A 9593-nucleotide genomic window follows, 5' to 3' on the forward strand; every position below is an offset into this window, starting at 1 on the left:
TATAGATAAACAAACAAACAAACAAACAGACTTTGTTCAGTAACCAACAGAGAGAGAGAGAGAGGGAGAGAGAGAGAAGGGAAAAGGCCATTTGTACCAACGTGCTCATGAGCAAACTCCGATCGGGCTTCTATTACTATCCTATTTCTGCATTTCCTCAATCCACATTATGCATAGTATTTTGGTTTCATTCCCTTTTAACAAAATAACAAAAACTCCACTTCACAAGAGCAAAAGGCACTGCCCGGATTCGAACCGGGGATCTCCTGTTTACTAGACAGGCGCTTTAACCGACTAAGCCACAGCGCCACTTGAAGCTCGGAAGAGTTGTTTCGGGAGGAATACTTTTTAGATATGTGTGTCTATGACATGATAACCATTCCTGCGAATCAGACTCTAGCTGTTGGCTGCATGAGTCAAATGCATACAACACTTACAAGATATACAGTGCATGTATACCGGTTTACATGGAGTATTCAAATGTTTAGCATATCTTTGAAGCAAGGGTTATTCTTGAAAAAAAGAGGACATAACTCCGACTTGTCCGTTTTGTCCGACATAGCAAAAAATTATGCATGCAAATTCAGCACAGAAATGCATTGTGTATGTAGGCAGTTGGATGGATTATCTTGGTAGTACATGTATATCGATCCTTAGACAAAGAAATATCTCTGGATTTGTCCACATTCAAGTGACATACTGTTTACTATAGACGTTACTTACAAAAACTCCACAACGCAGCAAAACGTCCAGCAAGTAAAGACTTGAATTTAAAAATGATTAAAATGCTTACCAACTAAGTTTAGATGCTCAAATCTGTCTAATTACAAACTACAATAATCTATACTCATACCAAGGATGCAAATATCTTGAAGGAACACTTTGGATTAGCATTTTTTTTTTGAATTTACACTTACGTCACGAATCTTCATGTTTTTATGTGGGGTGGGAGTAGGCAAAGTAATCTTTAAACACGAAATTAAAACAAGTATATTTTTACTCGTATGCAATTTGAGTTTTCCAATCTTGAATAAGAATGTGATGCACAATAATAACAAGGACAACGAAAAATCCCCAATAATCAATAATATGGAAAATATATCTTCTCTCCTCCCCCCCCCCCCCCATAAAGACATGCAACGGAGCTGCCACAAAGAGTATCACTATCTTGACAAAGAAATTTAGAAGAAATAATAGCACAACTCGACAACCTGCTCTGTGAGCATTATAGTGAGTTCATTAGTTTATTGCATATGGAATTTCAAACACGTCATGAAATGTGAGGACCCGGATGTGCAATTGAGAATATCCTCTTGGCATGCGACGCTACATGTCACATTTTCGTCATTATCGGAAGATCCACTTTCAGAGGCTGACATCGTCCGCGGCACTGCGCCAAATCTTGTGTAGCGCAATGTCGATATCAGATTCTGTTCGGATGCGTTTGTAACTCTGATAATGATTGTTCATCGTGGACTTAGGGGCCGATGAAACATCTTCAGCGTGAAATGAGAGGTTTCATTGTACATACGGAGATGTGTTATCGGTCATCATTACGGCATCATTATTCCTATACAGGTGGGATTTCTTCGTGTTCAAGATCGTGATCAGAGTGTTGATTATCTGTTGGGAGGTACAGCACTTTAGAGTGTATAGTGTTCACTCAGATACCAGATTAATCATATTCGTCGCGAATCGCCCAAACGTGTATTGAGTCAACATTGAATATTCAAAACAGGAAAATACTTTATACTCTACATTGTTCTATAGATCAATAAGATATCATATTTCATATAAGAGCAAATAATTCTCACCGCATCAGATGTGTATGATGAACTTTCAAATAAATGTAAATACATATGATTTTAATTGATAAAAGGCATTTCCTGTCTGTCTTTTTGTTTACTTGTTTATTTGTGTCATATTAGGTTTCCAAGTCCGGGGTTACTCAAAATGCGGACCCAGAAGAAGAACGAACAGAAAATGAGAACACACAGTGCCCCGTCATTATTTACTACTTCAACGTACACACTTAGAATAGTGACATGGCATCGCTTGCTGCATGTCATGGGATGCGGAAACGTTCAAGCCTTTTCCCTTTTTTTTTTCTTGACAGAAAAGGTACGAGCTAGAATGACGGATGTGTTTTCGCAGTAAATTTACTTCAGAGTTTAGCTGGTATAATTCATGGTCCGATTCAGTAGAATGATATTAGGTATTCACGATCAACACACAATCAAATGACTGTCCATAAGCCAAGGTAATGAAAAACAGTCATGATGTTGACGGATATCTTACAATGAATCAACTTAACACAGATTAGAACGAACTTCTCATCTAAGTTTAGCTTTACATGAAACTACGGATATGACTTTATAGGAACCGTTCGTTTTCTTGCTTATACGAGTGGCTTATACTAACCAAAACCAACAGACCGGTGCACAGCTGCACGTAATCTGAACTCCCACATTCCGTGTAACAGTGACTCCCCAAAAGTGGTTTGATACAAATTCATGTACTTTGCGTTTGTTTGTTTGTGTTGTTTTTTTTAAATCACGGTTACAGACAATTACAACATCAATAATTACAATGATAAATATGACAACATTATGCTTTAGACCATCTAATATCAACAATGATAATGATAATGAAAGCAATGATATGACAACATACTCCGAGGTTGTTTGTTTACAGAAAACATACTTCATTGTCATGCAAAGTATCCGAGCGGGTCGGGTATAAACGATATCACAGCATCATTGAAGACGATACAATCATGATGCTTCTCGAAGACCTTAACAATTATGAAAAACAAATTGTTCCAGTATAAAGTTTTAAAAGGTCATTCCAGACAATTTATGTAATTCCAAACCATGCACAACACTATTGATAGTACCCAAAGATTTGTGGAATATATTGTGGTCCTTTCCTCTGAAAACCCTAAAACATGATACTAACAATAAATGTAAACTGAACAAGGATGGTGACATAACAATACATATAGGAGGCTCATATTTTAGTACCGTATCGGACTGTAAGCCTATTACATTACCACTTGTTTAACAAAAGTTCATCTGTGTAGAATTTATGCATGCTTTCTTCTTCTGTTCTGCTTCCTTGAGCACCCACTCATATTGGTATCATGTAAAGTTGCTATGTCATCATCCTCCTTCATTGTGAATGTTTTGAAGGCAGTTCCACAGCTCGACCTGGCTCATGAGCAGAAAAATCTTTTGTAAAGTGAGACATGCATTTTTTTTTTTAATTTACTGAGATATGCATCCGCGATTAATGATTATTCATGTAATCCTTGTATATGTTGCTTGCTGGTAGCACGTCATCTGGTGTTTGGCAAAACTAATAGAAAAGGGTTATAGATGTTCTCAATACAAAACACTGAAATGGATGCCTGTCAGAGTGTATTCACGTTCAAGTCTGGTAACCTACATGGTCTTATACGCAAGTTCTTTGTTTAAACCCTAGGGCATAATAGAAATATACGTCTACGGTTTGAGCATGAATTTTATGAATTGCTACCTCAGGGAAGCTTATGCATTCTGCCGCTTTCTAAACGAGTGAAGTGCCTAATCAAATGAGAGAGAATGAGAGATAAAATCATTTGTACCAATGTGGACATGAGCTCTTAACTGGCTCATTTTGAAAACATTCTTATCCCCATCTCAATCACTATTATGAATTCTGAAACTATATGACCAATACAAATTACAGATGCCCAAATGCGGCAGTGTGAAAATCACCCGGAGGTCTAATTTTATGTAAGTCAGGGCCCGTGGATTCCAAGGAGAGAGTTCTTTCGCATGTAATAGGGGAGGGGTATAACCTTTGTTAATTTTTACTTCTAAGATGCCCTTTAACCAAAATGTCGTTTTAACATGCTTTTGGTGGGGAGTTACTGTCAACAGTGATAAATGTATGTTGTTGTTGTTGTTATTGTTGTTGTTGTTCACGTCATGCCTTTCTATAACTGAGAATGCAGTTGACTAGGTATATGTCTTCAAAACTTTATGGTCATTGCCATCTTATTTAAGTATAAACATAAACGTCTCAGCAAGTCAAATTGTTCAAAGTCAGATTGTGTTCGAGACTTATCGCTCACCTCTACACAAAGACTTCGAAAGTCAGAGAAATGAGTTTGAATTTTCTCTGCCAGTCACAATAGCTTTGCGAGGAAATTTGGTGACATTGTGGTAGAGCAAAGTGGGTTTTTTTTTTTTTTTTTGGGGGGGGGGGAACACTCTTCTGTAGTTTGTATTTCCACAAAGTTTTTTTTTAAAAACTCATTTTTAGATCCAGGGTTGCCAATTTTGTTCGAGTTGTCATATCAAAACAAGATCAAACCAAAGATCCCTACTTTTGGAATCTGAAGTAATCCATAATAATGATTAGTATTGTCATATTTGTCTATCACATCCTGCATTCTGCCAATAAAAAAAATGTAATAACATGAATAAGAAAATGACAGGCATTTGAATGTTGTGGACACGCATGTACCTATCACATTATGTCATTATTTTCTTCATTCTTCAATTACGAATATCACAGAAAAGTAGAAATAAGAAGGCCTATATATGGGGGAGAGGGGGTGTTCTGAAATTTTCCCGTTCCCTTGGTACTGCTTGGGTTGGCCCTTTGCGAATCACAGGGGTTTTCCTGAGTTGTTATTTTTAGCCCATGACGCCAGCTCAAGCGTGCAGCTTACCAGGAGCACCTCCCCGATAAAAAGGGGACGCCATGCGCATGGCTCTCACAGATCACAGACAAGCAGGTCAATCAATCGCTCGTAAACTCAAGGGGCTTCACACTAGGAAAGAAAGGCCATGTCGAGATCGTACTCCTCAGGAATCTTCATAGCACTTGCGTGTGCCGTTTGTGGTAAGATATGCATGGTGTTTATAAGAAGCATCTTTCTCTCATCTGAAATGGTGTTCAGGTACCTGAGTGAGTTTGATTTTTCATCTGTTTCATTTTCCATCTGAGAAAATGACTGAATAAACCATATTCAGCTGCAGTAGCTGGTCTTCCACAGGGCCCAGTTAGAACGTTAAGCAGCAAGTTTGTGATAACCCCGAGATGTTGTTCATACTTGTATAGTTATCACCCGGGTGTATTCTTGTTTCGTTTTCTATTTGTTTATTTATTTGTGACGCGCCGAATGAGTTCAAAACTTAAAGGGGCATTCCAGACGATTTTCATAATTTCACATCGTGTAATACATAAATGGACAGATCCATGTATAGATTTGTGGAATTTATTGTGGTCTTTGAGCAGAGAAACCAATACTCTGAAAAATCCTAAACAAATTACACTGAACAGTCTTGATGATATAGGAGCCTCACGTATTTCAGAAATGTACCAGTGTTATTCCTTTACAATACCGCTTGATTGACAAGTTCACCTGTGTAGAATGTATGCATACCTTCTTCTTTTGTTCTGCTTCCTCGAGCTCCTACTCGTGCATTCTTATGGTGAGGCTGCTATGTCATCATCCTTGTTCATTGCAATTTGTTATGAATTATGAAAACACTCTTATTCCTCATCCCAATCACGATAAATTCTGAAACTCTGTACTCAGCATATGTAATTTAGCGTTGTTCAAATGCAACAATCTGAAAATCGTCCGGAGGTCTCCTTTAAGCGCCGTGAAATTCATTGTCGATATCAACTGGGTATAATATTATGTCGCAAGATATTTAGGTACGTCCGAATAGAAATCGATGCACTGACTACTTGCAAAACGCAGGTAACATGGCGCCACTTTAAATTGTTTTTTTTTTTCCGGCCTCTGAAAAAAAAAAAAGGATTATCTTTTAATTTCATTTCTAAAAATCAAACAAAAATGTGGTCCGTTCTTAACTCATCTGAATTCCATTTTCCTCTTGGCCGATACGCTCTAAATTTCCATCGATCTACGATGCGAGGCAGTTCAAAACAGGAAAACGAAAATGCAGCAAAAACAACAATAGATTTTGGTGATTTTTTTTTTTTCGAAAATCAAGTTTCACAAGCAACTTCTATAATTATCATTTAGATACAGAAAATAGTACTAAGATGTTCCATGTTGCCTGGACCGTCATAGTAAACATACATAAAGCATCTCCTCTTGTTATGCAACGTTAATGATAAACTTTTATAATGGTAGATGTGTCAGCTGATCGAATGCGATGTCAGGTAAATTAACGGTGCTGGGCCCTGTTGCATAAAAGTTATGATTTTATGCAACGGGGCCCAGGAGTTGCTCTGATGTTGTGAAACCAACAATTGCGCCGGCATGTGGCAACTAGTTCGAGCAAGATCGTGCTGGTCCAGTGACATGCCTCTTGGTTGAACAATAGTCATTGTCAAGTCGCATTAGGTATTCGTTAGTGACGTCAACGAGATTCATGTAGTACTTACATCTATGATCACGACTACGACCCAGTGTGAATCATTATGAATACTATATGATAATCACACTGACGTCATTTCCTGCGGCAATAGTCAGGTTCATTGAAATATCCTTTATTAACAGTGATGTAATTATCTGGAGTGATGTGCGTCATACTGGCAGTACAATATTTCTCAATAAGCTAATGGACGGAAAGAGATGTAGGCCGAATGGTAGATGGTCTTCTGTATAGGCTTCTCTTCCGAAAAGTAAGAACAGGTTGTGTAGAACAGAAATTGAAAAAAAGAAATGAAGTAAACAAAAATCTTCTTCGTCCAGTTTCTTCATAGGCCCGGCGTTTCCCAAACGTAGGCTGCTGGTTGTAAATCAACGCTATAGCTGGCTGCATTATGAACAGAGCACAAAGATTGATAGGCTAACGTGTTATGTCTTTCTTCTCGTGTTACTGGGTGGTATAGCAAAAGTCTCTTTCACAATGCCAAGATATCGATGGGTTAATTCAGGCAATCATTCAAATCCCAACGAAATCAACGTTGTTATTTTTTTAAACAAATCTAGTGGAAATAATTTCACTCCATACAAAATGTCCGCAAAATCATAATGTAAATATTTATCTCGAAAAATTCTATGACACCATTCGTACAATAATTGTGGAACGAATATCTATCAATCATTTTTTCTTCACTGAGATCAATCTACTTGTAATTCGAATTAAACTACGAGCACTCTACTCCTGCCTATGCAGAATCATCTCATGTCATTTGCACGCTTATGATATGAAGCTTAGGCTATTTACTCTGAAGATGATTCACTGCGATGGATATTTTCAAACTTCCAGTGATAGATGCATTATCATTAACATGCACGTAGATAGACTCCCTGCGTGGCGTTATGGTGGTGATCAATGTGGGTTATCACACAGCTTTCGAGGATAGACATCAACGGAAAGCGAATGAAAGCTGAAAGCGAATGGACGCTACCGGTCTCAAGAAGGCATGTGATAATATCCGCCATAAAAATAGCCGTTCTTTATTTTCCTATCAAATACAATAATTTGAAGTGATAAACGTCAACAAAAACTTCGGCGTGCTTTCGTTTTCCTGAATAAAGTAAATTACTTAATTTTAGTTAGTCAGAAGTGAAATATTCGATGGTGAAAAGTGAAATGAAAAGTGAAATGCATCTTGGACAATGGCTTTGTTCTACAAGCAATTGACAAGAATGATGGCAGACAGTGGCGAAAACTGTAACTCACCGGAATGTCACACACGCTGTACACTAGAACAGAAAAATGCAACAAGGTATTTTTTTTTTCTCGTCGGTACGTTTTGACATTATGTCTTGATATAAAAGCAATTAACAAACGGAAAGCTGAGTCAGTGTAAGTAGCATGAAGTTCTCACCAAGCACCGTGTTTCATGAGTGGAACGAAATACAGTGTAAATTCAACAACACAAAACAAAACAAGACAAGACAACGGGGCAGGGGAAACTTTCCCCTCTCCTTCCGAAAATTCTCCTTTTGCTGAGATGACAAATAAAGAACGCGCAATATTTGCCTATTTATTTGGATATCAATGGTGGAGGGGTGGAACGCTTTACCTCTCTCAAGTCGAGTACACAAATATAATGAGTCTTTCACCTCGACGCTTTATACAATACAGCTCCACACATTCTCTCACTTCGTTTTACGTCATTACTGAACTTTACACCCCGGGCCAATTACACTGTACATATATTTAGACCTGCGATAATGACAGGAGAGTTCACAAATCAAAGCTCTTCGGAAGAGTAAGGGGCAAGATTTCTGAAGTCTAAATGATGCTCTTTGTAAGATATAGATTGCGCAAACATTTATACGAACAAGTTAGAAGTGGCTGGAAAAAAAAAACTTTTCTTCAAACACTGTGTGGGCTCTGTTCCTCACGTGTAAAAAAAGGAGAAAAATAACTAATATTTTTATTTAGAGTATGCTTGCCTGCCGTGTGAACTTAAGGTGCACACAAAAGCAATTATGTGTCGGAACGCGAGAAAAAAAAATAATGACTGTGCACAATTCATTCCTACGCAGTAAGTCATGAGTGTCCTTTACGCAAACTACAATTATTGTACGGCAATTCAATAAAGTTCCGACTGTCATGAGCGTGAGTAATCGTAGGTCTAGGATGAGTAAAAGAGGGTGACATTACCACCACCCTTCGCAATCGCTCGAGAGAGATTACAGGGGTGGTCTTTCAGGTTGTGTGTGTGTGTGTGTGGGGGGGGGGGGGGGGGGGGTATCACCGGTGCATGGTGGGCGGGTCTATTTAGATACAGTGAGCGTTCCGAATAGTTCCGAATAGCGGAATGTGGGAGTCTCACGTGATATTATTTTGCCGTGACAGTGGAAACAATCAGAATGATAAAAACAGAACGGTTCCTGTGGTGAAACTGATGATGATACATGTAATAACATCAAATTGACTATTGTAACAACAGTGTTACCAATGGCATTAAATGAAAATCAGTGATAACTGCAACAACTTTTTCCATTATCCTCAGATGTTATCACTAGAAAAGGTGTTAGCGCTGCCGTTATCAGGTGCTCTAACACCATAAGATTGCGATCGAATGCCCACGACAAAATGACCCTCGTGTCACTAATCTGTGGGATTAAAACATTTATATAAGGATGTGCTTTATAAAATATCTTTGACACGGAAACAAGAAAGTAAATAGAAATTGGACCCTGTAAATAATCTTTACCTGAGCCACTATCAGGAGGATATCATTGTACTGGAGTTGACTGACGGCGACAGTGCTATAATGTTGCTTAGACAAGAATTTTTCTTCTTTCTCTTTTTTATACAAGAGGGAATTCCAGGTAAATTGCAATGATTCTTCCCAGCGATGTCTCAATATGGTGTGTTTACAAATTTAAAGAAAAGATAAGAAAGGAAAAGAAAAGAAAAAGGAATACATTAATTTATTGCAATATCGTGTATGGAGCATTCGTATAAATATCATTTCATACAAATTTTGTTATCCAGTTTGGAAACATTAGGGGTCCTACTGTTGGTTAATCAACAGCTGGGTTTTTTTTCCACTTACCCGCTTGGAATGGACGAGCTTGTTGTTAACAAACACCTCCATTTCCCCTGTGGGTCCTCAGGCCCTTTTGCCCTCCTGAAAACCGGAAGTAAAATCCA

General features: G+C 38.1%; 1 non-coding gene across 1 annotated transcript; it reads right to left on the reverse strand.

Moving 5' to 3' along the window:
* Window positions 1–235: 235 nt before the first annotated feature.
* On the reverse strand, window positions 236–309 carry Trnat-agu (transfer RNA threonine (anticodon AGU)). Its single transcript has one exon. It is a non-coding gene; the product is annotated as a tRNA-Thr (tRNA).
* Window positions 310–9593: the final 9284 nt, after the last annotated feature.

This window comes from Diadema setosum, chromosome 1, assembly GCF_964275005.1.
Source record: "Diadema setosum chromosome 1, eeDiaSeto1, whole genome shotgun sequence".
Taxonomy (NCBI): Eukaryota; Metazoa; Echinodermata; class Echinoidea; order Diadematoida; family Diadematidae; genus Diadema; species Diadema setosum.